Genomic DNA, 26790 nt, shown 5'->3' with positions numbered 1-26790 from the left:
GTTGACAGTTCGAATGCAAGGATACCACCTTCTTCGGATCCGATGTTGTGTCTGACCTGTTCAGCGCCAGTCCCTACTGAGCAGGAAAAGTCTCAGAGTTGAAGCATCAGTGCCAGATTGGGGGGGGTTGACTTTGACTCCGAGGTTTTCAGAGCTGTTGCTTCCCCTTGGAACCTCGGCACTGGACAGCTCTGGTCCAATTCCCTCCTTGGAGGGGAGATCTGGGAGGGGTGGAGAATTAGCTAAGCTGAAAGCTTCAACTCCTGTGAGATTGGTTTCTGCCTGTCTTGAACACTCTGCCTTTGAGGGAGTGGAAAGGGTGATGTCCTTCTGTTCTAATGTTGCAGTATTCTTTACATGAGGGAGATCCTCCACCAAGGACAACCCGACATCCAGCCAGTATACAAGAGCTTTTAAGTACTATTGCTACTTGAGACTTCACGTGAATGGCTTAGGAGTACGTTGGCCATAAAAATACATAAAAATAAAATGATATCCGCACGTAAATCCTCGGAACTTCTCTGCTGCAGTCCAAATGCCATCCTTGATAGTTAGATCTGTTTGCCTGAGTCATTTGCTGCTGGTTCAATTTTCAGATAAGTGCCCCATTGGGTTTTTTCTTTTTTCTCTTGCTACTGCTCTCTGTTGTGAGGGTTTCATGTCATCCAGGAAAGGCAAGTACCAATGTGGGAGACAGATTCTACAGAAAGGATAGCCACGGCTTCTGACTCTTTTGTTTGGGGTCTACACACGACCATACATCTTGCTCCGTTTGCCAGGCCTTCATGCCTAAGACCCTACGTAGCTGTCTTTCATCCCTTAAGATTTATTTAAAAATCAGTGACTGAAGCATTTAGCTAGCAAGGGGACATCTGGGACTTCTTGCGAGCCTGTGTTGAAGAGGAAGGCCAAGAAGCTGGGGCCTGAATCATCTGCTGCACCTTCTACCTCTGATCTCTCTCTTAAAGTCGATGAAGACTCAGAGGTCCATCTGGAGGTTGGCTCGGGTTCTTCGGCAGGTACCACATTGGACTTAGGCATGTCCTTGGAGGCCATGCAGACTTGCACATTGGACGGTCAGGGGGAACCAAGGCACATTATTTCAGAAAGCCCTCAAGGTATCCCTCAGATACTAGTCAATGAGGATATTCCAACTAATATTGAGTGCAGGCCTACATCGGGTCCCTCCACTTTCCATCACGCTGATGTCAGGTTAAAAAAGAAGCAGAAAACTAAATACATTTATGTACCTAAGACTCCACAATCAGATTGGGAAACTCTTTCTCAAGACTTGCTTAATGCACTCATGGCTGTTAAGCCTCCTTCAGCTGATCCTGTTTCTCCTTTAACTTCTTCCACATTCAAAAGAGTTAGGGTACTGGAATCATCTGAGGATGAGTACTTGGCTTAGTCCACTCAAATTCCATCCCATCTAGTGGCGCAGATTCTCCAGTGGATGAGATCGCATTTAGGGGAAGCATTAGCTGAAATGAAGGAATTCTTTAACTGGGACTGCTCTCAGGTTTCTGATGTGAAGAAAAGATATTCTTAGAAACGGATTCTCCTTCCCCTTCTGCTGTACCGCCAGTCTTACAAGCCTTTTTGGATGCGTTTTCCTTCAGTGTCTAAGGCCCCAGACTCTCAGTCCCCTGCTCCTAAAAGGCCTGATTGGTTTTATAAAGTGCCAGAAGACTGTAAATTTCTTTACAGATGTCTCTCAGCAGATCCTACAGTAGTTTCCATTCCTTCTGACAAAATTTCCAGTCTATTGCCATCCACCAAGCTTCTCCCTTCTGATAAGGAGAGCAAGACTATGGAAAGAATAGGAAAAAAGTATGTACTTCTGCCACCTTAGCATTCTGTGCTATAAATTACCAAACCCATATGACCAAATGTGTTTTGGCTCTTCTTTCTCAAGCAGTTTCTCACCTCCCAGACTCTGATGTTAAAATTCAGCTTATGTCTCTCTTAGCAGCTTCTTATCAAGTAGCTTGCCACTCCACTTAATGCAGCTATGATGCAGTAGAAGCATCTTTCAAGGCAGTGGCATCTGGATCTGTTCGTAGGAGGTGTTCAGGATTGAGAATTCAAGCACTTCTAGGTGATATCAAAGCAAAATTAATGGATCCTTCTTTAGACAACAGCGCTTTGTTGGGGCTGCATCTGCAGATTTGTTTAAATCTTTGCAGGAGAAAAGCAAGGAACTGCAGGACTTAAAACATATCTTTGTTTCACCTGTTCCGAAATTTCAGAGGAATTATCCCTCAAAGACATCCTTTGTTAGAAAACAAGCTAGCCTGCCCACTTGTAAAAGCAAAAAGGAAGGTAGGAGAGCTCCTCGGTCTAAGCCCTCTCAGCCAGTTCCTACCCAGAAGCAGCCCTTACCAGACCAGCCAGGTAGTCTGTGAGTACCACACTCATCTCAGTCTTGTTCCTCTTTCTCTAAGTCTTTCCTCATCTCTTCCAGTTTGGGAAACTATTACTTAATACTCATGGGTCTTTCCATTATCAAACCAGGGTACTTCACGGTCTGGAAAACTCTTCCTCCATTTATGGGCATTCCACAACCACCTCAAGACCAACTGCATCTATTTCCACAGGTGCTTCAGGAGCTGATACATCAGGGAACAATTCAGGAAGTTCCTACCTCTCTCAGGGAAGAGAGTTTTACTCCAGGATGTTTCTTGTACCTAGCAAAGATAGCCCATGGAGACCTTTGGATCTTTTTCACCTAGTACTTTTCTGAAAGATCCTATCTTCCGCATGCTGTGCTTGCAAACCTTGTTTTCTGTTATTCTTCCTGAGATGTTCATCATGCATACAGCTGCAGTAATCACATATGGGTTTTCTGCCGTCAGGCGGGTCCTCGGTCGGCCGAATTCCAAAGTCTAGGTCCGGCGTCGGTTGTTGTTGCTTTCTTTCCTGACGTCAGTGCGACAGGGCTATACAAGACACAGCCGACGCCATTTTCTCCAGTCTTTTTTGCCGCGTGGTGCCCGAAGCAGAAGCAGTTCACAAGTGCCGGTCGGCCAGCTCCTGAATTTACGAAAAATTGGAAACCAAAGTCTTCTTTAAAGCTAAGTACCCCGTTGGGGAAACTTTTCTTGCCTCAGACCGATGTCACAAAAAGTTAACAATTGTATTTCTTGTGGGAAGCAAATACTGCATAAGGATTTCCATTCCCTCTGCATACCTTGTTTAGGCCCAGACCACGACGTCTCGGGCTGTTGCTTTTGCGCTACTTTCAATAAACGCACTATTAAGCGTCGGGCGGAGTTCGCCCAGCACCTTTTTGGTAAAGCCTTTGATTATAAAATGTCGTCGGAGACTCCGACTACCATTTTGTCCAAAAAAACGCAAGGACAAGGACCGACATGTGAGGTCCGTGGTCTCCACCGACACCACGCCAAAACTGGCTACACGTGGTCCGGTTCTCAGCGAGACGCCTATGCAGTCCCCGACTACCGACGACACTTCTTTGGCAGTGTCTTCTGTAACCGAGACCGCGGGTACCTCGGCCCATACCCAGACTACAACCACCGAAGCCACTGTGAGCGTTGAGCCTCCTAATGTGGACAGGTCCACTTCCACCCATGGTGTCTTTAGACCCTCATCTTCCTTTTCCATTAAGGCCTTTACTAAGTCCAAATCAGCCAGGCATCCCAAGAGGCCTGTTGCACAGGGCCCATCTCCAGGCCCCATGCCTAAAAAGCAGATGCTTAAAATGGCTGAGGATTTAATTACTCTTATCAGGGGTTCCCAACCCCCTCCAGACAAGAGACCCAGAGTGGAGGAAGATTCTCCCTCTTCTGATCAGGGCTTCATTTTTTCAGAACATTCTGATGTAGAGGAACACTCTTACTCCCCTTTTGAAGATTCTGATGCAGAGCAGTCCATTCCTTCTGTATCTCCTCCAGAGGATTTTTCTTTTGGGGAAACCTTGCACACCTTGAGGGAACAGTTCCATTGAGAAGGCCAAGACTTTTCTGATTCCAAGAAAAGACTTAGGGAATTTCTTTTGTTACCTCACCACAGACCTCTGGCGATACCTCCTGTCTTGGACATACTTGATGATGTTTATTCGGAGGCTTGCCTTAATCCGGATTCCCTGCCTCCTGCCCCAGTCAAGCCTGATAGGTACTACAGAGTTCCTAACTCCCACCAATTTCTTTACAAAAGCCATAATGCTGACCCTGAAACCATTTCTCAAGGCCCCAAGAGAATGAAGGCCTCTACTGTTAAGAATCCACTACCTTCCGAAAGAGAGTCAAGATCCTTAGAAAGGTGGGGAAAAAAGGTATATACCTCGGCCACCCTAGCCATGAGGGCCTTAAATTGTCAGTTTCATATGCTTAAATATCAGCAGTTTCAGTTATCACAGTTAAGAAATAAAATGTCTCAACCTGAACAACCAGATTTGAAGGAGTTGCAGGATATGATGCATAGTGCAGAACAAGTGGGTAAACACACCTTACAAATGTGGCTGTGATGCCCTAGAGGCCTCAGGTAGAGCTGCTGTTACAGGATCAGTCATTCGTAGACATGCCTGGCTTAGGGAACAAATCTTGCCTGATCATGTGAAAGCTAAACTACTAGATGCTCCTTTACAAAAGGATGTGCTATTTGGTACTAATGCTGAGGAGATACTACAGAAAATGGAAGAAAAAGCCAAATCTATGCAAACTGTCAAAGCTTTTCTACAGGTTCAACCACCACGTTTTAGCAGAAATTGGCCTTCTAAAAACTGGTCCTTTCCAGCCACGGACAAGCCCCAAAGAGGAAGATACAGGCGCACAAGGGGCAGAGGGCAATCACAAGGATCATATAGAGGCAGGCAATGGCAAACTCCAGCACCAAGAGGTGGCGAAGACAGTGCACAACAATACAGGAAACAAACCCAATGACTTCCTCCTTTCCATGCCAAGCAAGTCTCAGCTGGCAGCACCCTTGGGGAGGAAAGCTGGCATTATTTACAAGAAATTGGCATATTGTCACAACAGACAAATGGATCCTGGACGTTATAAACAGAGGCTACAGATTTAATTTTCACACTCTTCCAAAAATGAGAGGCATGCCAAACCTGCCACACAATCAAAGGGCAGAGGCACAACTACAAATTTCAAAGCTCATAGACATGAAAGCTATTCAAGAGGTACCTACTCACGAACAAGGTCAAGGTTTTTATTCCAGGCTATTTCTTGTACCAAGGAAAGGAACCGACTGGAGACCCATTTTGGACTTATCCATCCTAAACACATTCTTACTCGTACCAAAATTCAAGATGCTCACATTACAGCAGCTTCTTCCCATGCTGGGCAAGGAGTTTTGGCTGGTAACATTGGACCTCAAGGAGGCATACCTGCATGTCCCAATCAGACAAAGCTGCAGAAGATACCTCAGATTTCTTGCAGGGTCAATTCACTATCAATTCTCTGCATTGCCCTTTGGCTTATTTACTGCACCCAGAGTATTCACGAAATGCCTGGCATCTGTAATTGCCTACTGCAGACTTCAAGGGATACAAATTTACCCTTATTTGGACGACTGCCTGATCCAAGCGGGGACAGCAAGCACATACTTCTGGAACATCTGGCTTATGTAACACGGTTACTGAATTCCCTGGGATACACAGTCAACAAAGAGAAATCCAGGCTAACACCATCTCAGAAAATAACTTTCCTGGGTGCCAACTTGGACACAAACACTCAGATGGCCTATCTTACGCCAGAAAAACAGGGGCAACTAACTCAGTACTTCAAAATACTAGCAAATTGTACCAGGCTTATTGCAAGGAAAATCCTGCAGGCTCTGGGCTTCATGGCATCTTGCATTCTTTTAATCCCATGTGCAAAGTTGCATGTGAGGAAACTTCAATGGTACCTAAAACACCTATGGTCTCAACACAGCCACAGTTTGGAAACAATAATACCAATAATTCCATGTTTGCAAAAGGAATTTCTATGGTGGGCCCAAGCATGTCAAACAAACACAGGTCTCCCATTCTGCAAGCCTCAAGCAAATCAAGTCATCACAACAGACGCCTCAGATTACGCCTGGGGTGCGCACATGACAGACAGGTGCATTCAGGGCAAATGGTCCCAAAAGGAAAAGCACCTTCACATCAATCAGAAAGAAATGCTAGCAGTGATAAATGCAATTACAGCTTTCAAGGACCTCCTGCACCCAGGACAATTATTGATAAGAACAGACAACACCACAGTAATGTGGTACATAAACAAACAAGGAGGAACACATTCATACCCCCTGTGCAGACTAGCCATGACACTTTGGAACTTGGCTCTGGAATGGCAAATCGAACTTCAGGCACAGTACTTGCCAGGTTTGGAAAACACGCTGGCAGACAATCTAAGCAGAAATATGACAGATCCACACGAATGGAAGTTGCATCCCCAAGTGTTTACAAAGATAATCCAAGCTTGGGGGAGGCCAGACATAGATCTCTTCGCCTCCCACAGGAATCATCAGTTGGAAAAGTTCTGTTCAAGGACCTTTCATCCAAAGGCCTGGAGAGTGGACGCCCTCTCATTCAGTTGGACAGCATGGACAGTTTACGCTTTCCCACCTCTGCCTCTTCTGCCCAAGGTACTCTTGAAAGCAAGAGCAGACAGACCGAAGATGATACTGATTGCTCCAGACTGGCCAAGACAACACTGGTACCCACTCCTGAGGAGCCTAACGCATACTCCTCCCTGGTCCCTACCTCTAATGCCTCTTCTGCCGACTCAGCACAGCTACAAAACTCTTCAAAGTCAGCTGAAAACACTCAATCTCGCTGCATGGAAAATTCCTTAACACCACAACAGACTCTACTCCCCAAAGAGGTGCAGGATGTCATTTTGGAGGCCAGAAGGCCATCTACTAGAAAGGCTTACTCCACAAAATGGAAATGGTTTTGCTCTTGGAATGAGAAAAAAGGCCAGGATCCTAGAAAACTGAATTTGCCTCCGATATTACAGTATCTAGCCTGAGCTGTTGAACAGTGGACTTTCATTTTCCTCCATAAAAATTCATGCCTCAGCCATTTCTGCAGAATTCAACACTGATCCACCCTTATTCTCTCACCCACTCTTAAGACAGTTCCTCAGAGGGGCTAAGAATATAAGACCTCCAAGGAAACAACCAATACCAGCCTGGGATCTTAATTACATTCTAGAAAAATTAACATTGCCTCCTTTTGAACCAGCTGCCTCAACAGATTTGCAATATTTATCCTGGAAAACAGCTTTCCTTCTGGCCATTACCTCAGCTCGTAGGGTTTCGGAACTACAAGCCCTCATGGCTGTGCAGCCCTTTCTCATCTTCCATCAGGACAGGGTTTCCCTTCGAACCAACCCGTCATTTATGCCTAAAGTGGTATCCAGGGTAGCTTTAAATCAAGCCATACACTTACCTACCTTTTACCCCAATCCTCAAAACAAAGGGGAAAGGCTGCTACACTCCTTTGACATCCATAGACAGCTACGTTATTATTTGGACAGAATAAAGCCTTTCAGGAAATCAGAACAACTTTTTGTGTCATATGCTGTGGGAGCTCAAGGGAAGCCAGTTACCAAACAGACAATTTCAAAATGGATAGGCCACTGCATACGGTTTTGTTACTCCTTTCATGGAAAATCTGTCCCTACAGGCATCAGATCCCACTCCACCAGGGCCACAGCTACCTCTACAGCCTTCCTCAGAGGAGTTCCCACCAAAGATATTCTGGAGGCAGCCACTTGGAGTTCTGTGCATACCTTCACCAAACATTACCACCTGCCCTTATACTCCAAAACTAGAGCAGGCTTTGCCACTGCTGTGTTGCAGGGCATTCTGGCTCATCCCAGTTCCACCTAGTGCCTACCACCCTGTGCGTAGCTTTGGGATTCTACCCATATGTGATTACTGCAGCTGTATGGACGATGAACATAGTACAGTTTTGTACCTACCATAAATGTAGATGTTAGAGTGCTGATACAGCTGCAGTACAGGTTTCCCTCCCTCCTTCCCCTCTTGGTAAAGGCCTAGGGGCTAACCCCTCCTCATACAACCTGATTGGGTTATCCTTCTGTGGTATATTTGCTTGCAACTACTGATTTTTGATTATATTGCATTGCATAAATATATATATATATATATATATATATATATATATATATATATATATATATATATATAATTTATGTATTGCCTTCCTTCTTGGGGCACCTGACATCTGGGGCAAGAAAGACTGAAGAAAATGGCGTTGGCTGTGTCTTATATACCCCTGTCGCACTGACGTCAAGAAAGAAAGCAACAACAACCGACGCCGGACCTAGACTTTGGAATTCGGCCGACCGAGGACCCGCCTGACGGCAGAAAACCCATATGTGATTACTGCAGCTGTATTAGCACTCGAACATCTACATTTATGGTAGGTACAAAACTGTACTGTCTGCATGGCCTCTCTTGACATCAAGGATGATTATCTTCACATTCCTATTCATCCCCTTTACAGATAATTTTTATGTTTCTCTGTTGCTTCCTTGCACTTTCAGTTCTTAGCTTTGCCTTTTGGTCTTTCCACTGCCCCAAGGGTATTCACAGAGTGCCTCGCTCCTGTCATTGCTTACTGCAGACTTCAGGGCATCTGGGTTTACCCTTACCTGGAGGATCTTCTTTTTCTAACTCCCTGTCCAGAGACTCTGGAACAAAATCAACAGTTCACTATTTCTCTTCTGCAGAGGTTGGGGTTCACAATAAATTTCAAAAAGTCCTTTCTTTCCCCATCACAGGACCACATCTTCCTGGGTTGCAAGTTGCAAACAGATATCATGCTGGCATCTCTGCCTCCTGCAAAAGTTCAGTCTCTCATTTCTTACTCTCAGTCTTCTTCCTCTTCTTTCTGTTACAGCCAGGGAGTTTCTCAGGCTTCTGGGTTTCATGGCATCCACCATTCCCATGCTACCTCTGGACAAACTTCAGATAAGGAAGTTTCAGTGGAACCTGAAATCAGCTTGGATGCAGCATGCACGTCAACTTGGTTTTGTGGTTCCACTTCTCCCTTGTCTCAGAAAGGAACTCCTTTGGCGGATTCAGCAGATTTCCCTGAACCCAGGCCTTCTGTAGCATTCTCCTCTTCCCACTCAAGAGTTGTTTACAGATGCCTCCAACCTAGATGGGGAGCAACCCTTGCTTTTATGACGTTGCAGGGTCTTTGGTCTCCTTCTCAAAAGGAAGTCCATATTAACATCAAATATATGAAAGCTGTCATATTAGCTCTTCAAGCTTTCCATCCTCTTTTTCCATCCAGGACCTCTAAAACTGTTTGTAAAACACCACTACAGTTCTCTGGTATGTAAACAAATAGGGGAGGATGAAGTCATACCTTCTCTGCAGGTTAGCTCTCATGGCTTGGGGTTTCAGTACCAGGTGACCCTTCAGGCAGTTTATATCTCCTCCAATCAGAATTCTGTGGCAGATGATCTGAGCAGGTCCATGACTCAATCCCATGAATGAATAATGCATAGAGATGTGTTTCTGGATATTGTTCATAGGTCGGGTACTCCTCAAGTACATCTATTTGCCTCCACTCTGAACAGACAACTTTCTCTTTATTGTGGCAGATTCCCAGGTCCTCTGGTTTGGAAGGTGGACACCCTATCAGTTTCTTGGAGGTGGATGTTTCTTTATGCATTTCTCCCCCCCCCCTTTCTCTCATTCAGCAAGTCCTGTTCAAGATTCAACAGGACAAACCAAAAATCATGCTAGTGACTCCCTTTTGGCCAAGACAGCATTGGTTCCCTCTTTTTCATTTAGCCAAGGGCAATCATCACAAGTTACCTCACAGGGTGGACCTTCTCAAACACTACAAAGGATCTCTTATCCATCCACATCTGTCAACTCTGCTTCTGACTTTGAGTGATAAGCCTCAGATTCCTTTCAGACACCTTTTTTCTGACAGTGTGCTTGAGGTAGTGCAGGAGGCTAGAAAACCCAATACTAGGAAATCCTACTTATCTAAATGGAAGAGCTTTTCTGTTTGGTGTCATTCACACAATGTGGATCTACTGTCTGTGGATGATGTTCTTCATCTCACATTGCTGCAGTCCTTACACTTGGGTAGTCCGCTGTCCTCGGTCGGCCCGAATATCAAAGTATTAGGCTGACGTCGGTCAAGGCGCTTAAGACTGACATCAGGACGTCAGGGTACAAATGCGCATGACCGACGTCATATCCTCAGTCTTTTTTGCCGCATGGTCCGATGCAGAAGCAGCGTTGCTAGTGCCGTTCGGCGTTCTGAAATTTTTCGAATTCGGAGTTTCAGACCGAGTCAAAGTTGGCTAAGTACCCCGTTGGGGAATATTTTAGTTTTTTCTTGCCTCAGTGGTTTACCGGATGTCAGAAAAAGTGAATAACTGTATTTCTTGTGGGAAACAGATACCGCATAGGGACTATCATACTTTGTGTATTCCTTGTTTGGGGCCTGAGCACGACGTTGTTGGGTGTCGCTTTTGTGCTAGGTTCAATAAGCGCACTATTAAGCGAAGGTTAGATTGTGCCAGGTTGGTCTTCGGGAAGCGGTGCAATTATAATATGCCGTCGGATGCTCCGACGCCCGCTTCTTCGAAGAAGCGCAAAGACAAAGCAGCTAAACCCAGGCAAGAAGAGTCGTCCGTACCGGACGCCGGTTCTTTAGAGGTGTCAGTGGAACCGGTGGTTCCGCCGGAGGCTTCTCTGGAATCCCAGGGGGAGACTTTGATTTTGCAGGATGTGGCCTCTCAGGAGGCAGGTCAGGCTGAAGGGGCTTCTCAGGTTCCACCTTCCTAGGGTGGTTAGGCCCTCTCTTTCTGTTTCCAAGGCTTCTCCCAGAGGCAGGCCAGGTTTAGCTTCTGTTGGTGTCACTCCTAGTTCATCAGGATCTGTGCCCAAGAAGCACATGCTTAAAATGGCAGAAGATTTAATTACTTTGATTAGAGGTTCTTTGCCCCCTCCTGATAAGAGGCCTAGGGTGGAACCAGAGTTGGGGAGTTTTGAGCAGGCTTCGGATGTTTGGATCCTCATGTATTTCAGAAATTGACAGTGTTATGGGGAACTCCAGACATAGATCTGTTCGCTTCTCCACTAAACTACCAGCTGCCAAAGTTTTGCACAAAAAGGTTTCATCCCACAGCTTGGAAAGTGGATGCTCTTTCATTCAATTGGAGCAATCTTCATGTGTATGCCTTTCCACCTCTGCCTCTCCTCCCAAAGGTACTCCTGAAGGTCAGACAGGACAAGCCAAAGATGATTTTAATAGCTCCAGATTGGCCTCGACAGCACTGGTACCCATTACTGAGAAGTCTGGTACGGGAGCCTCCATGGCCTTTGCCTTCGATTCCACACCTGCTGTCTCAGGAGAACAGTCATTTACTCAATGTCAAACTTCACTCTCTTCACCTAACAGCCTGGCATATTCTGTTTTAAACCCTGGAGGGTCTCAGCTTCCACAGCAAGTTTTGAATGTTATTTTGGAGGCCAGAAGGCCTAGTACAAGGAAAGTGTACGCAGATAAATGGAAGAGATTTTTATTTTGGAGTACAGCAAAGGAATTTGATGTTTCTAAGCCTAATTTAAGTATGGCTCTTCAATATCTTACTGAGTTACTGGACAAAGGGTTGTCCTTTTCTTCTATTAAGGTTCATGCTGCAGCAATTTCTGCTCACTATGACTGTGACCCACCATTGTTTTCTCATCCTTTGTTTAAGCAATTCCTTAGAGGGGCAAAGAATATAAGACCCCCACGTAGAGCTCCTACTCCTGCTTGGGATCTCAATTTTGTGTTGGAGAAACTCACTCTACAACCTTTTGAGCCTGCAGCTACTGCCGAGTTGAAATATTTATCATGGAAGACTGCTTTTTTGTTGGCCATTACCTCTGCGAGAAGGGTTTCTGAATTACAGGCCCTTATGGCAGTTGAGCCTTTCTTAATTTTTCATAAGGATAGGGTATCTTTGCGTACTAATCCTTCCTTTATGCCTAAAGTGGTTTCTAGTGTGGCTTTAAACCAAACTATTCATTTGCCTACTTTTTATGCAAACCCCAAAATAAAGGGGAAAAGATTTTGCACACTTTGGATATACACAGGCAGTTGCGATATTATTTGAGCAGAACTAAAGGGTTCAGGCAGTCTCAGCAGTTATTTGTTTCATTTGCTTTGGGTTCTCAGGGCAAGCCTGTGTCAAAACAAACTATTTCTAAGTGGATTGGGTTTTGTATTGCTTTCTGTTATTCCCATCATGGTAAGGAGATTCCAGCTGGGATTAGGCCTCATTCCACTAGGGCTACTGCCACTTCTACAGCTTTTAAGGGGGGTGGCAACTAAAGATATTTTGGAGGCTGCTACTTGGAGTTCAGTGCATACTTTCTCTAAGCATTACCACCTTCCACTTTACTCTAAATCTAGGGCTGGTTTTGCCACTGCAATTTTACAGGGCATTTTGGCAGTTCCTACTGCTTTATAGTTTTGCCATCCTCCCTTACCTCTGCTTTGGGATTCTACCCAAGTGTAAGGACTGCAGCAATGTGAGATGAAGAACATAGTACAGTTTTGTACCTACCATAAATGTAGATGTTCAAGATCCACATTGCTGCAGTCCAATTTACCTCCCTCCTTCCCCTCTGTAGTTAGAGGCGGTTGTGTGGTTTGGGTTGTGAATATTGTGGATATTGTATATATTGTACATATGATTAGTGCAAGGGTGGTTGGTTGTTTTTTGCTGTCTTTTGGTTTTGACCTTTCTTTTTAGGGTCTTCTGACATCTGGGGCAAGAAAAGACTGAGGATATGACGTCGGTCATGCGCATTTGTACCCTGACGTCCTGATGTCAGTCTTAAGCGCCTTGACCGACGTCAGCCTAATACTTTGATATTTGGGCCGACCGAGGACAGCGGACTACCCAAGTGTAAGGACTGCAGCAATGTGGATCTTCGAACATCTACATTTATGGTAGGTACAAAACTGTACTTTCCACTGGTTCTTTCATACTTGTGTGAGTTGCTAAGTGATGGTTTGGCTTACTTCTCGGTGAAAGTCCATTTGTCCACAATCCTCTAGTGAGAGGATTTTATACACCTTGAATGTGCATAGACAATTAATTTTTATTTGGTTAAAACTAAGGCTATCAGGAAATCTGATCAGCTTTTTGTTTCTTTTCATCCCAGGGCTCTGGGATAGCCTGTTTCCAAGCAGATTATTTCCTGTTGAATTTTGAAGGCGGTTTCTTTTTATGTTTTCCATGGGAGGAGACTCCCTTTTTGTGTTAAGACTCATTCTACTAGGACTGTGGCTTCTTCAGGTGCTTTCTTTAAGGGTTTGGATACCAATTTTATTTTAGAAGCAGCTACTTGGACTTCTGTATATACCTTCACCAAGCATTAAAAATTGAATGGCATTATCAGATCTAGAGCTGGTTTTGCTAGAGCCATTCTTCATGGCTTTCTCGAGCTCTTCTGGTCCTTCTTCCTCCTAGGTTTCCTCCTAAGCTGTGGTATTCTCCCTCATGTAAGGAATGCTGCAACATTAGAATAGAAGGACATAGAATAGTTGTGTAAAATCTTACCGTAACCACAGATCTCCTTCTCTGTGTTGCAGTATTCTATTCCTCCCTCCTTCCCCTTAGTGCTTACTTTTGTTCTGGATGTCTGATAACCTTCTTGTTTCCTTAGGCTGGTGTTCCTACTGAGACATTCAGTTTTGAGGATTGTACGTGCGGATGTCGCTTTTATGGCCAACATACTGCTAAGCCATTCGTGCAATGTCTTGCATACTAGAAGTACTTAAAAGCTCTTCTATACTGGCGAGACGTCAGGTCACCCTTGGCAGAGGATTTCCCTCGTGCAAAGAATACTGCAACATAGAAGAGAAAGACATCTATGGTTATGGTAAGATTTTACACAACTATTCTTTCTCCCATAAAGTACTTACTATATGTTGTTGTTTATATAGGACTGTTATATGTTGTTGTTTTAACTAATTTTTTGCATACATTTACTTTATGATGTCATCAATGAGAAGTTGTATGATTGGATATGCTATGGTTTAAATTTAGAGAGGTTAGCGTTGTCGCCTCATAGCAAGACGTTGTCCCGTTCGATTCTCAGCTAGAGCTTCTTCTGTGTGGAGGCATACGTGAATGGGCGTGCCTTCGTTGAAGGTTGTGCATCAGGGCTGGTAACCCGGTACGTAAAAATCCACTACCAATCATTAGCGGATCGGAGTTTCGCTGTGGTGACCCCTAACCGGGAAAAGCCAAAAGACACAAAAACATGTGTGTTAGAGTCTGAGGAAGCAATTTGTTATTTATCGCGAAAGCGCTTACTTTATCCATTAAACTTTTTTTATTTTAATATCAGTCATGGTCAGTTCGCTCTATTCTTTTTATGCTTTAAGGTGAATACCCATTGTTAACTCAGTTAAGGAACTTTTTTGCAACTTTATTCTTTCTCCCATCCCTGGGAAAGTTATGCTGTCACTTTCTCAGATTCTGTACCCTGTCTCCCAATGGATTTGAGCTCTAATTCTTGTCACCCTTCTCCACAGGGACAGCCAGCCCATAAGTGCTTCCAGACAGTTCCTGTTCAGGAACTCCCCATCTCTCCAATACCTTTCCAAAACTCCCCACTGAAGAGGCACACAAGAAGAGAAAGTGCAGGAGGAGACACTGATTTCTCTGAGGAATCTTTAACCAAGGACACTGATTTTGATATTGGGGAAGGGTCCTGTATGTCCTCACCTAAGGATGTCTCCTGCAGAGATGTTTTAGAGATCCTGTTCCAAAAAAAGGGGTTGGTCCTCCCAAAGCCCTTCCCAAGAGGAGTCAGTGCTCCCGGAAGCCTTTGGGTCTGGCCCATCTACATCTTGTCTCCTGTTTGGCATGAAAAGAACCAGATTCTGTGCAGCCTATTACTGCTGTCTAGACAAGATTTTAGGAGCCCCCAAAGACAAGCAGTACTGGAGTAAAGGGTATTCCTGTAGATGATATGGTTGTGGCAGCAGCCACCAAAAAGGAACTAGAAAAACAGAGTTTCTCTGTCCATCCTCCTAACAGAGAGTGTAGGGCATTGGCCAGGTTTGGAAAGCACATTTATACTTTGGTGACCTTTGCTTTACGGTCTGTCAACTACCTAGCACATTTTACTAGATTACAGAGGGACTTGTTCAAGGAACTCTTAAGTGTACCCCTGCAGCTGTGTTTACAAAAGAAGAGTAAACTTATTCCTCCCAGCTGGCCACCCTACAATCTATGTCCAGCTCATCCACAAGGTTAATATCTCACACTGTTAAAGGTTCCTCACGGGCCACTAGTTCAGGCATAGCCATAAGAAGAAGTGCCTAGATGAGACTGTGTGATTTTGTAGGGCCTTTTAAATCCTTTTTCATCAGTGTTTTTGATGGATCCTCCCTGTTTGGGCCTTCAGTTAAGGATGCACTTTCCCGCAGTGAGAAAGATGGAAAAATCTGGAATTGTTTCTCTACCCTACAAAGACCTTTCTCTAGGAGTCAGCACAGTGGGAAGAAAATCTCATGGACCTTTTCAGGACTCACATGGGGATTTCTCTCCTAGAGGCAAAGAGAGTCCACAGAATCAAGGGTATCCAGATTTTTTCCTTGCACCCAGATACCTGGACAGCCATCACGAGATTCTTGAGTGCGAAGGATCATATCCAGAGGGTGCTTCATTCATTTTTCACAAAACTCCTCACAAAAGAGACACCTCATTGATGTTACCCAGTCAGAGGGAGTTAGCTGCATTAGACATTCAAAAGCTGCTAGAAAGGAGAGTCATCCAAAAGGTCCCACCAGACCAAGCAGGATCCGGAATTTACTCAAGGCTGTTTTTAGTATCAAAAAAATCAGGGGACCTGAGACCTGTTCTTGATCTCGGTCATCTAAATCAATTTGTGAAGAACTCCAAGTTCCGGATGGTCACGGTTCAGTCCATTCTTCTACAGGACAACTGGATGTGCTCAATAGATCTTCAAGATGCATATTATCACATCAAAATAAACAGGTGCTCTCAAAGATAACTGTGCTTTTAGCTGGGAGCCAGTCATTATCAGTTCAGAGCCCTGCTCTTTAGTCTCATCACAGCCCCCGGAGTGTTCACCAAATGCAGGGCAGTGCTGACGGCTCTTATCAGACTGCACAGATTCAAAGTGTTTCCTTATGTAGATGACTGGCTCCTTTCTAAACCAACCAAGCATCTCCTAGAGAAAACCATGGATTACTTACTCCAGTTGTGTCCATTCCTAGGGATTACAGTAAATTATTCCAAGTTCCAACTTCAACCATTTCAAGTCTTGGAGTTTGTAGGAGCTCCCCTGGACACAGTCAGACAATTTACATTCTTACCCCAGAGCAGAATTCTTTCCCTAAGACTGCATGTCAGACAAATTCTAGATCATCCCTATCCTCCTGCGAGAGTGGTTCTTCAAGCCTTAGGTTCAATGGCTGTAGCGAACACTCTATTACCCTTGGCTCACTTTCACATGAGAATTCTCCAGTGGACCCTGTCGGTACAATGGTCAGTGCTTCAACATGTGTCCTATAAAGATTTTGCGAGCCTGCACGGTTTTCTTACTTTTGTGGTTCCAGTCCACTGAACTTTGTCAGGGATGCCAATTTAAAACTTTCCTCCCACAAAAGCCATTCTGACCACAGATGCCTCTCAGTTGGGGTGGGAGGGCATTTATTGGGATAGACTGTTCAGGGTACATGGTCCCCAGAAGAGACCAATTTGCATGTCAGTGTTTTAGAGATGAGAGCAGTTCTATTCACATTTCAGGCCTTATAGAACTCTCTTCCTCTAGGTACAGTTGCTATTCAGACAGACAGTGTCAGTGGTTTGGTACATCAACAAACGGGGGGAACCAGATCTTTACCCCCCCTTTGCCGAGAAACAATGAGAGTTTGGAAGTGGGCAATCACCTGCAACCACTTTCTTGTAGCAGTGCAAATTCCAGGGAAATTCAGTGTCTAGGGCCATCTTGCTCAGCAGATCCATCCTGATGCTGCATGAATGGTTTCTCAATCCTGTAGTGATAAAAATGATTTTTTGTCACTGGGGCCAACCTTGCTGGAAGCTTTTGCCTCTCCACTCAACAAGTGCAACAGGTTCTTTGCTCTAGTTCCCCCTCAGTGGGAGTCACAGAGAGATGCTCCAGTCCACGTCCCCCCAGTCTACTTTATGCTTGTCCTCCTCTTCCCTTAATACCAAATTTCTCCAGAAAGCACAACAGATGAGCAAGGTAATCCTCATTGCCCCCTTCTGGCCTTGGCAGGTGTTGTTCCCATTCCTGTCTCATCTTCAGTATCCGCCTTGGACACAGGACCCCTGTCCAGACCTACTTATCACACCCAGGACCCCTGTCCAGACCTACTTATCACACCCTTCAGGAATGATTCATCCAGACATTCAGGGCCTCAAGTTAACCGAACTGTTTCTGCAATTCCAGTGATAGCTAGACAGTCTAGGCTTTCCTCTCCAGTTCATCAGATTTTATCCTCATCTCAGAAACCTTCTACCCTAAAAATTTATAAGAGGAGTTGTGTCTTTTGGCTTTTCCTGGTTAGGGGTCGCCACAGCGGAACTCCGGTCCGCTAATGATTGGCAGTAGATTTTTACGTGCCGAGTTGCCGGCCCTGACGCACAACCTTCAACGAAGGTATGCCCATTCACGCATGTCTCCACACAAAAGATGCTCTAGCTGAGAATCGAACAGAACAACGTCTTACTGTGAGGCGACAACGCTACCGCAGCACCACCACCACCGCAGTACTAAAATGTTCATATTTGGCAGAACAAAGAAAGCTGGATCCCTTCACAGCTCCATTTCCTACTGTCTTAGATTTCCTGACTTCAGTTTTTTAAGACAGTGCTAGTCTTTCCACAATAAAAATCCAGCTTGCAGCCATTTCTAATTACCACTTAGGACATAATACTTTTCCCCTAGCTTCTTCAAAAATTTGTAAGGCTTTTCAGAAAGGTGTACTTCTGCTTAGGCTTCCAGTAAGAGATCCTACTCCATCCTGGGATCTTACAGTTTTGTTACAGTCTTTAACCCAATCCCCTTTTTAACTTTTGGCTACGTCAGACCTGAAATTTCTTTCTTGGAAAACAATTTTTCTTGTTGTTATATCAGCAAGGCAAGTTTCTGAACTCAAATAAATTTCTTCAAGACTGTCTTATCTATTTCTTTTTTCACAAAGACAAAACCTTCCTTTCTGCTAAAAGTGGTTTCTGAGTCAAACACGAGTCAAGTAGTCAATTTAACCAGTCTTCTTTCCAAATTTAACGATAAAGAAGAATACACGCTGCATCGTGTAGATGTACATAGACAGCTTCATTTCTACCTACATAGAAGAAAAGCATTTAAAAAAATTGTTCCTCTGGTTTGATAAAAACAAATTGGGAAACCACTATCTAAAGTTACTTTAGCTAAATGGATAACAGATTGCATTTTTTTTGTATGTTCTCTAAGGGTTTTGTTGTTACCTAGACCCCCAAAAGCTCATGCTGCTAGATCCATGGCCACATCATCTACTTTTTGGGCTAGAGCTTCAGTTGATGACATTTGTGCTGTGGCCACTTGGTCCAATTCCCATAAAAGTATTTCTCATTACAAGTTGAACATCATATCCAGGAACAGGGCTGCCTTTGGCTCCGCAGTTCTCTGAATATCCTTCCATGAGGGCCACACAAGATTACTGTAGAGGAATGAGTGAAAATGATAACATCAGTTATTTACTCACCATAACTATGCATCTGTGTTGTCATCCTTTTTCATTCTTACTTAACTCCCCACCCTCCTTCCACCTGTCCTTATCCACTTGGGAGTGACCTGGTGAGGTATATGGGAACTGGTGTTCCCAGTTTGAGCCCCTACTCTGTTTCTATCCTGTTTCTTGTTATGATCTTAGTCATTATTATAAGTATTTATTAGTGTTTATGCCTTCTGGCATGCAGCAGCTAACTCAGTCTGAGGTAATGTGGCAAGTTTGGAACATTATGAGTAAAGGGGGTAGCTCTCAAGAGTCAGATCCAAGAATCTAACGTGACTGGCTGAGTTGGATCCAAGGGTCGAATCAGAGATCCATATATTGATGAAGAATGAACGTGGACAATACATGTGCATAATTAACTTAAATTTCCTGGTTAGGGGTCGCCACAGCGGAACTCCGGTCTGCTAATGATTGGCAGTAGATTTTTACGTGCCGAGTTGCATCAAATTCAGTTCGTCAGTGAACAGACTTTCTGCGCTTAAGGTGTGTCATTTGGCTGACTAATAATTGATTTGTTAACATATATCCAGCACAACCACACTACTAAATTGTATTAACTTTGAGGATACACTGCCTCCAAGAAAGGGGGAACTGTTACTTTGACAGGTCTTGATTTGGATATATTTTCTTCACTGTTCACAGGTCACAGGTCACATTTTTTTCTGCAAAGTACCATTTTCTCTGATATTGCCATGCTGTATTCTGCAATGTAATGAGTTGGCTGCATAACTGCATGTCTCTCCTTAACCTTATAATTCCCTTTTTACCTGTCTCGCAATTCAGTTATCAGTCTTTTTTCATCATCGTTAGTGTCCTGTGTTTACGTATGTAAACGGCAACAACAGAGTAATTTTCCATGTGATGGTGGCCAAAAGACTACCAGCCAAGACCAAAATCAGCATTACCTGTACAATCTTGCAGAAGAGTGATGTCAGCTGCTGCTGGTGGCAGCATTTCAGTCTGGCTACTTGGAATTGTAGAAGGAAGAAATTATTGCTTACCATGCCATGAAAATTGTGGAAGTCAAGAGTTTTTTGTGTTGAAAGTGGCAGGAGGGTTTCATGGCCCATGTATAAATTGTAGCATTTCAGGGACTAGCATTTTAAGAGCAAGTCCAGCGGCACAGTGGTGCAGTGGTTAACATCGTCACCTCACAGCAAGAGGTTCTCTGGTTCGATTCTCGGCTGGGGTGCCTTCTGTGTGGAGTTTGCATGTTCTCCCTGAGTTCGCGTGGGTTTCCTCCGGGTACTCCGGTTTCCTCCCACATTCCAAAGACATGCATCTGGGGAGCATTTCTCCCCGGGCCTCCGCTGAAAACAGGCTCTGTGGAACCTAGTCGGACTTTCCCAGTCAACAAATGATAAATAAAAATAAAATAAATAAAGTCAAGGCCTGGATCGTCCTTGAGGCAAGTCAGATGCTGAGATTGTCTTCCTCTAAGGAGAGCTCAAGCTCAGATGTGTGTCAGCTTCAGTTGACAATAAGGATATTTAGGGGTAGAGGCACACTTGGCTTCCACGTGGGGTGTAGCTTCAGGATGTTCATCGTGTTTCATTGTTGCAGTCCTAACAAATGGGTTATCTGGCTCCCGGTAGCCCTCAGTCGGCCAGAATACCAAAGGTAAGTAAAAATGACGTCAGTTGTAAAGGACGTCAGGGCGTCCGATACAAAAGGAGGCAGCCAACTTCACTTCCTCAGTTTTCCTTGCCGCGGAGTCCGAAGCAGAAGCTTTTCATGCATGAGTGCCGGTCGGAAGTTTACCTTTGTTGGTTTCCGACTACAAGAGTTGAAGTCTATTACAGCTAAGTACCCCATTGGGGATCCTCTTTTCTTGCCTTAACGAATGTCAGAAAAAGTTAATAATTGCCTTACCTGTGGAAAGCAGATTCCCCATAGAGATTTTCATTCCTATTGCATTATTTGTTTAGGCCTTGACCATGACGTTCCCAAGTGTGATCTCTTTGCCTCCTTTAATTCGGTACTATCTGTCGTCAGGCCAGGATTTTGGCTATGCATTTTGGAGTTTGGCCTAAGTTTATTGGTATGGCATCTTCCGGTCTTCAGGCTTTGGATGTTCTGAAGAAATGTAAGGATAAGGACCACGACAGGCCTCAGAAAGCTAAGTCTTCGGATGAGGTTAAGTTGGTAGTCAGTCAAGGTGGTAGCCAGTGAGACTCGCAGTCCGCAGATGTACAACCACAGGCCTTGATTGAGTCCGAGTCCCTTAGGCCTTCGACCTCCGTGTTGCCTTCCAACCTGTTGCCGGTCACCTCTTCTGCTGGAGCCAGAGCCGCTAAGCTGACTCCGGTGTTTGAGGCCTCCGTTTTGTGTTCTGACAACAAACTTCTTCCTTCAACCTCTGCTGCAACTTTGGCAGTTGCCGGGTCTCCAGAGTACTTCAGGCTTGCAGGTAAATCTTCCATTTGTAAGCCTGTGAAGAGGCAGGCTCCAGCTTCTTCTCATTTCCCTCAATCCCAAATGGTTAAAATGGCTAATGATTTGTTGACTCTTATTAGGGGTTCTCAGCCTCCTTCTAAAAGGAGTAGGGATGTTTCTCCTGAGGTTTTGTCCTGCTCAGGTTCTGATTCTTCCAGCATTTCTGCTGATGAAGAGGAGTTTTCTCAGGCCTTTTCTCCCTTTGAGGATTCTGATGCAGAGGAGTCCATCCCTTCGGCCTCTCCTCCAGAGGATTTCTCTTTTGGTGATACTTTAAATACCCTCGGAGAACATTTTAAATGGGAAAGTCAGGATTATCCCCAATCCAAGAAACGGATTAGGGAGTTTCTGGAATTACCTCAGCATAAGCCTCTTGCTATTCCCCCTGTGTTGGAAGTTGTTGATGATGTTTTTCTGGAAAATTCCTTGTCTCCAAATTTGGTTCACCCTGCTCCCAGGAAACTTGACAGGTACTACAGAGTCTCTGATTCTCATCTGGTTTTTTTTTCAGGAATCCTTTGGCAAATCCAGAGGTTATTTCTCAGGGCCCTAAAGGAGTTAAGGCCACTGTTACCAGGACTCCTGTTCCCTCTGACAGGGAGTCTGGGAACCTAGATAGGTGGGCAAGAAGGTTTATACCTCTGCCACTGTAGCTATTAGGGCTACCAATTGTCTGTTTCATATGCTGAAGTACCAGCAGCACACCTTGGAGGCTGTTAAGTCTAGGATAGCAAGTGTACCTCTTTTGGCAGAGAGTAAAGACATGCAGGATTTACTGAATTCAGCCAGTCTGGTCAATAAGCATTCTTTGCATTGTGGTTTTGACAGTCTTGAGGCCTCCAGCAGGGCTATGGCTACTGGGTCTGTTATTAGAAGGCACGCTTGGCTCAAAGAACAGCCTCTTCCAGAACCTGTCAAGGCTAAACTTTTGGATGTAACTTTGCATAAAGACAGTCTTTTTGGCGGCAAAGCAGAGGAGGTACCGAAGAAGATGGAGGATAAGGCCAAGTCCATGCAAACTGTTAAGGATTTTCTGCAAGTTCAACCACCTCGCTTTAGCAGGAGTTACCTTTCCAAGAGTTGGACCTTTCCTGATACCAGCAGACAGAACCGTTCCAGGACTAGAGGTTACCAATCTTCTAGGGGGCAAGGGGCTACCACTCAAAGGTCTAGGCATTGGCAGGCTTCCACTTCTAAAGGGGGAAACTCCAAGCCTGCATCTCAATCAAAACACTCTCAATGACTTTTTAAAACTTGTGCCTGTTCTTGCTTGCCGGAGAGTCCTTTATTGGGAAGGTTAGCCCTTTTTACAGATGTCTGGGCCACTATCACAGATGACAAATGGGTGCTCAGAACGGTGTCCTAGGGCACAAGCTTTCTTTCTGCACCTTTCCAACTCTGAAGGGATTCCTGGACGTTCCTCCAAACCAAAGGGCAGAAGTAGAAAAACAAATTTTGTCTCTGTCTCATCTGGGAGCAATATAATCAGTTCCTGCTCCGCAGGTAGGCCAGGGCTTTTATTCCAGGCTTTTCCATGTTCCAAAAAAAGAAGGTACCTGGCATCCTATCCTGGATCTTTCCATTCTGAACTCTTTTCTAGTAATTCCAAAGTTCAAAATGCTCACTCTGCATCAGTTGCTACCACTAGTAGAACAGGATTCCTGGCTGGTAACCTTGGATCTCAAACAGGCTTATCTGCACATTCCTATCAGGGAAAGTTGCAGGCAGTACCTTTGTTTCAGGTTGGGCGAGCAATATTACCAATTCTCTGCGCTGCTCTTTGGCTTATCTACTGCTCCCAGAGTCTTCACAAAGTGCTTGGCCCCAGTCATTGCTTTTTGCAGGCAGAAGAAAATTCAGATTTACCCATACTTGGACGACTGTCTGATTCAAGCAAGTTCTCAGGAACAGCTATTAAAGGATCTGGAATTTGTAAAGACTCTTTTCTCTTCCCTGGGTTACACACTCAATGTGGAAAAATCAAAAATGGTGCCATCCAAGGGGATAACATTCCTGGGAGCGAGTCTGAACACAGCCGCCCAGATGATATATCTCACCCAGGAGAAGCAGACAACTCTTTTAGTTTACTTCAAGGACTTGGCAAGCCTGTCCCAGCTCCCTGCAAGGAAGTACCTGTAAGATCTGGGATTCATGGCATCTTGTATTCCCATGATTCAATATGCAAGACTGCATATGAGGAAATTGCAACGGTACCTCAGGAACGTTTGGTGTCAACACTCAGAGGGCCTGGATATGATGATTCCTCTGCTTCCATCTCTGCAGAGGGAGTTTCTGTGGTGGGCAACAGCCTGTCTAAAAAACAAAGGCATGCCTTTTCGGACACCTCTTGCCACTCAAGTTCTGATTACAGACGCATCGGACTACGCCTGGGGAGCACACCTGGATGGCAGATGCATACAGGGACGTTGGAACGCCCAGCAGATGCACCTGCACATAAATCTAAAAGAGTTGATTGTAGTTCAGCAGGTCTCACTGGCTTTCAATCATCTTCTTTCTCCAGGGACCCTGCTTGTCAGGACAGACAACACCACAGCCATGTGGTACATCAACAAGCAGGGAGGGACTCACTCTTACCCCCTGTGCAGGCAAAGCATGAATCTTTGATCCATAGCAGCATCCCTGGACCTGCATCTCCTAGCTCAGTTTCTTCCAGGAAGGCTCAGTGTTTTGGCAGACCAGTTGAGCAGGCAAACCCTGGATCCTCATGAGTGGCAGCTGAACAGAGCAGTTTTTTACAGCATCATTCAATGTTGAGGCACTTCTCAGGTGGATCTTTTCTCCTCCCCAGACAACCATCTGCTACTTCTCTTTTGCACCAGACAGCAGTACAGCAGAGCCCAGAAAGTGAATGCTCTGTCCTTCCCTTGGATATTGCTGTCAGTTTACACCTTCCCTCCTCTTCCTCTTCTTCCTAGAGTATTAGTGAAGATCAGGGACGAATGTCCAAGGACTATTCTCATAGCTGCGGACTGGCCCAGACAGCATTGGTATCTGCTGCTTAGCAGTCTCTCCCATCTTCCTCCTTGGCATCTTCCTCTGAAGCCAGATCTTTTGGTTCAGGAAAGGGGAAACATTCTACAATCCTCCTCTCCAGTCTCTCCATTTGGCAACATGGCTCATTGTATGACTCCTTCCCTTTCTTCCTCCCTTTCCCAACAGGTGGTTGACCTGCTGAGGGAGGCCAGGAGGCCTAGCACTAGGAAATTCTATGTTGGCAAATGGGAAAGGTTCTCTCAATGGATGCAGACTAGAGGGGAGTCTGCTTCTGAACCTACCCTTCCTCTGATCCAGGAATACATGGCCTATTTTGCTTCAGGGTGGTCTTTCTTTTTCCTCTATCAAGATCCATGGTTCAGCCATCTGTGCTCATTGTTCTCTTGAACAGCCCATTTTCTCTCATCCCCTGATGAAAATGTTTCTCAGAGGTACTTGCAATTTAAAACCTCCCAGAAGAGTACCTACTCCAGCCTGGGATCTTAATTTTGTTCTGGAGAAACTCACTCTTCCTCCTTTTGAGCCAGCTGTCTCTACAGATTTAAAGTTTCTCTCTTGGAAGACCGCCTTCCTCTTGGCTATAACTTCAGCAAGGAGGGTTTCAGAGCTGCAAGCTTTGGCCGTGGAGCCTTTTCTTATTTTCCATGCAGACAGAGTCTCTCTGAGGACTAATCCCTCCTTTATGTCTAAGGTGTTTTCCAGCCTGACTCTTAGTCAGTCCATACACCTTCCTACCTTCTTTCCTAATCTTCGCAATAGAGGTGAAAGGATCCTACATTCTCTTGATGTGCACAGACAGCTCAGGTTTTACCTGGACAGGACTAAGGACCTTCGGAAATCATTACAGTTTTTGGTCAGTTTTGCTCCTGGGGCCCAGGGCAAGGCTCTTTCTAAGCAGACCATTTCTAAATGGATTGCATATTGCATTACTTTTTGTTATTCCTTTCATGGAAAAGCTCCGCTTCAAGGGGTTAGGACCCACTCTACTAGAGCAGCTTCCACTTCTGCAGCCTTTCTAAGGTGTGTCCCTACTAAAGAAATTTTGGAGACTCCCACATGGTCTTCTGTTCACACTTTCACAAAGCATTATAATTTGCCTCTGTTTTCCAGAGCCAGGGCAGGGTTTGCCACTGCGGTGTTGCACGGCATTATTTCCAACCCTTGATGCTGTTGGTTCCTCCCCCCTTTTTTCTCTGGGCTTTGGTAATCAACCCATTTGTTAGGACTGCAACAGTGAAACATGAACATAGTACAGTTGTGTACACTTACCATAAATGTAGATGTTCAAGTGTGTTCACTGTTGCAGTCCTGGTTTCCCTCCCTCCTTCCCCCTTTTTGTGGTCCTCTCCTATTCTCTTTTCCTGAGTACAGGCTTAATTTGTCAAATTGTTTTTTGATTTAAGCCTTATTCTCTGGGGGCTCCTGACTGTTATGGCAAGAAAGACTGAGGAAGTGACGGCTGCCTCCTTTTGTATCGGATGCCCTGACGTCCTTTACAACCGATGGCAACTGATGTCATTTTTACTTACCTTTGGTATTCTGGCCGACTGAGGGCTACCGGGAGCCAGATAACCCATTTGTTAGGACTGCAACAGTGAATACACTCAAACATCTACATTTATGGTAAGTGTACACAACTCTACTTTCTTCCACCAGCCTGCCCATGGGTGATCAGCTGGAGCTTATAACTGATCATTCTGTTTTCAGGAAGTAGTTCATAGTCATCCATTCATTCTGAAACTGGTAGTACATAGAAATCGTCATCAGTGATCATCAAACCAGGCTGCAGTCAAGGAGGACATTAGGTCATTCTACACCGGGTGTAAGTCTCAGGACCAGCACTTCAAGCATAATTTTGATATCTGTTGAGAGAGTGAGTCATTGGTGTGGAAGTATGTCATTTAGGAAGTGTGATCTGAAACCTATGCCAAACCAAGAATCACTCTTCAGCATATGTTGCCCTTGGCTAACATGTGACCACGTGCCATTTTTTTGTCCCAGAATGCCTGATGCTGGTCAGGTACACACTTTGTTGCAGGATAATGCAAATTAGCTTGCTTCCATGTGTAATAGGAAGCATTATGATGTTCATCGTGCATACAGCTGCAGTAATCACAGATGGGTTCTCTGCCATCAGGCGGTCCCTCGGTCGGCCGAATTACAAAGTCTAGGTTCGGCGTCGGTTGTTGTCGCTTTCTTTCCTGACGTCAGTGAGGCAGGGGTATATAAGACACAGCCTACGCCATTTTCTTCAGTCTTTTTTGCCGCGCGGTGCCCGAAGCAGAAGCAGTTCGCAAGTGCCGGTCGGCCAGCTCCTGAATTTACGAAAAATTGGAAACCGAAGTCTTCATTAAAGCTAAGTACCCCATTGGGGAAACTTTTCTTGCCTCAGACCGATGTCAGAAAAAGTTAACAATTGTATTTCTTGTGGGAAGCAAATACCGCATAAGGATTTCCATTCCCTTTGCATACCTTGTTTAGGCCCAGACCACGACGTCTCGGGCTGTCGCCGGCGCTACTTTCAATAAACGCACTATTAA

At 44.9% G+C, this 26790-nt stretch overlaps 1 protein-coding gene across 1 annotated transcript in view; it reads left to right on the top strand.

The window, feature by feature from the left end:
* Positions 1-26790, top strand: part of LOC122816485 (mitochondrial Rho GTPase 2-like) — a gene marked incomplete in the record, with an annotated part of 1688264 nt that overhangs the window by 1286900 nt on the left and 374574 nt on the right.

This window comes from Protopterus annectens, chromosome 12.part0, assembly GCF_019279795.1.
Source record: "Protopterus annectens isolate FY-2018-M chromosome 12.part0, PAN1.0, whole genome shotgun sequence".
Taxonomy (NCBI): Eukaryota; Metazoa; Chordata; order Ceratodontiformes; family Protopteridae; genus Protopterus; species Protopterus annectens.
Note: the sequence above shows the minus strand (reverse complement) of the source record. Positions and strands in the feature narration are given on the sequence as shown.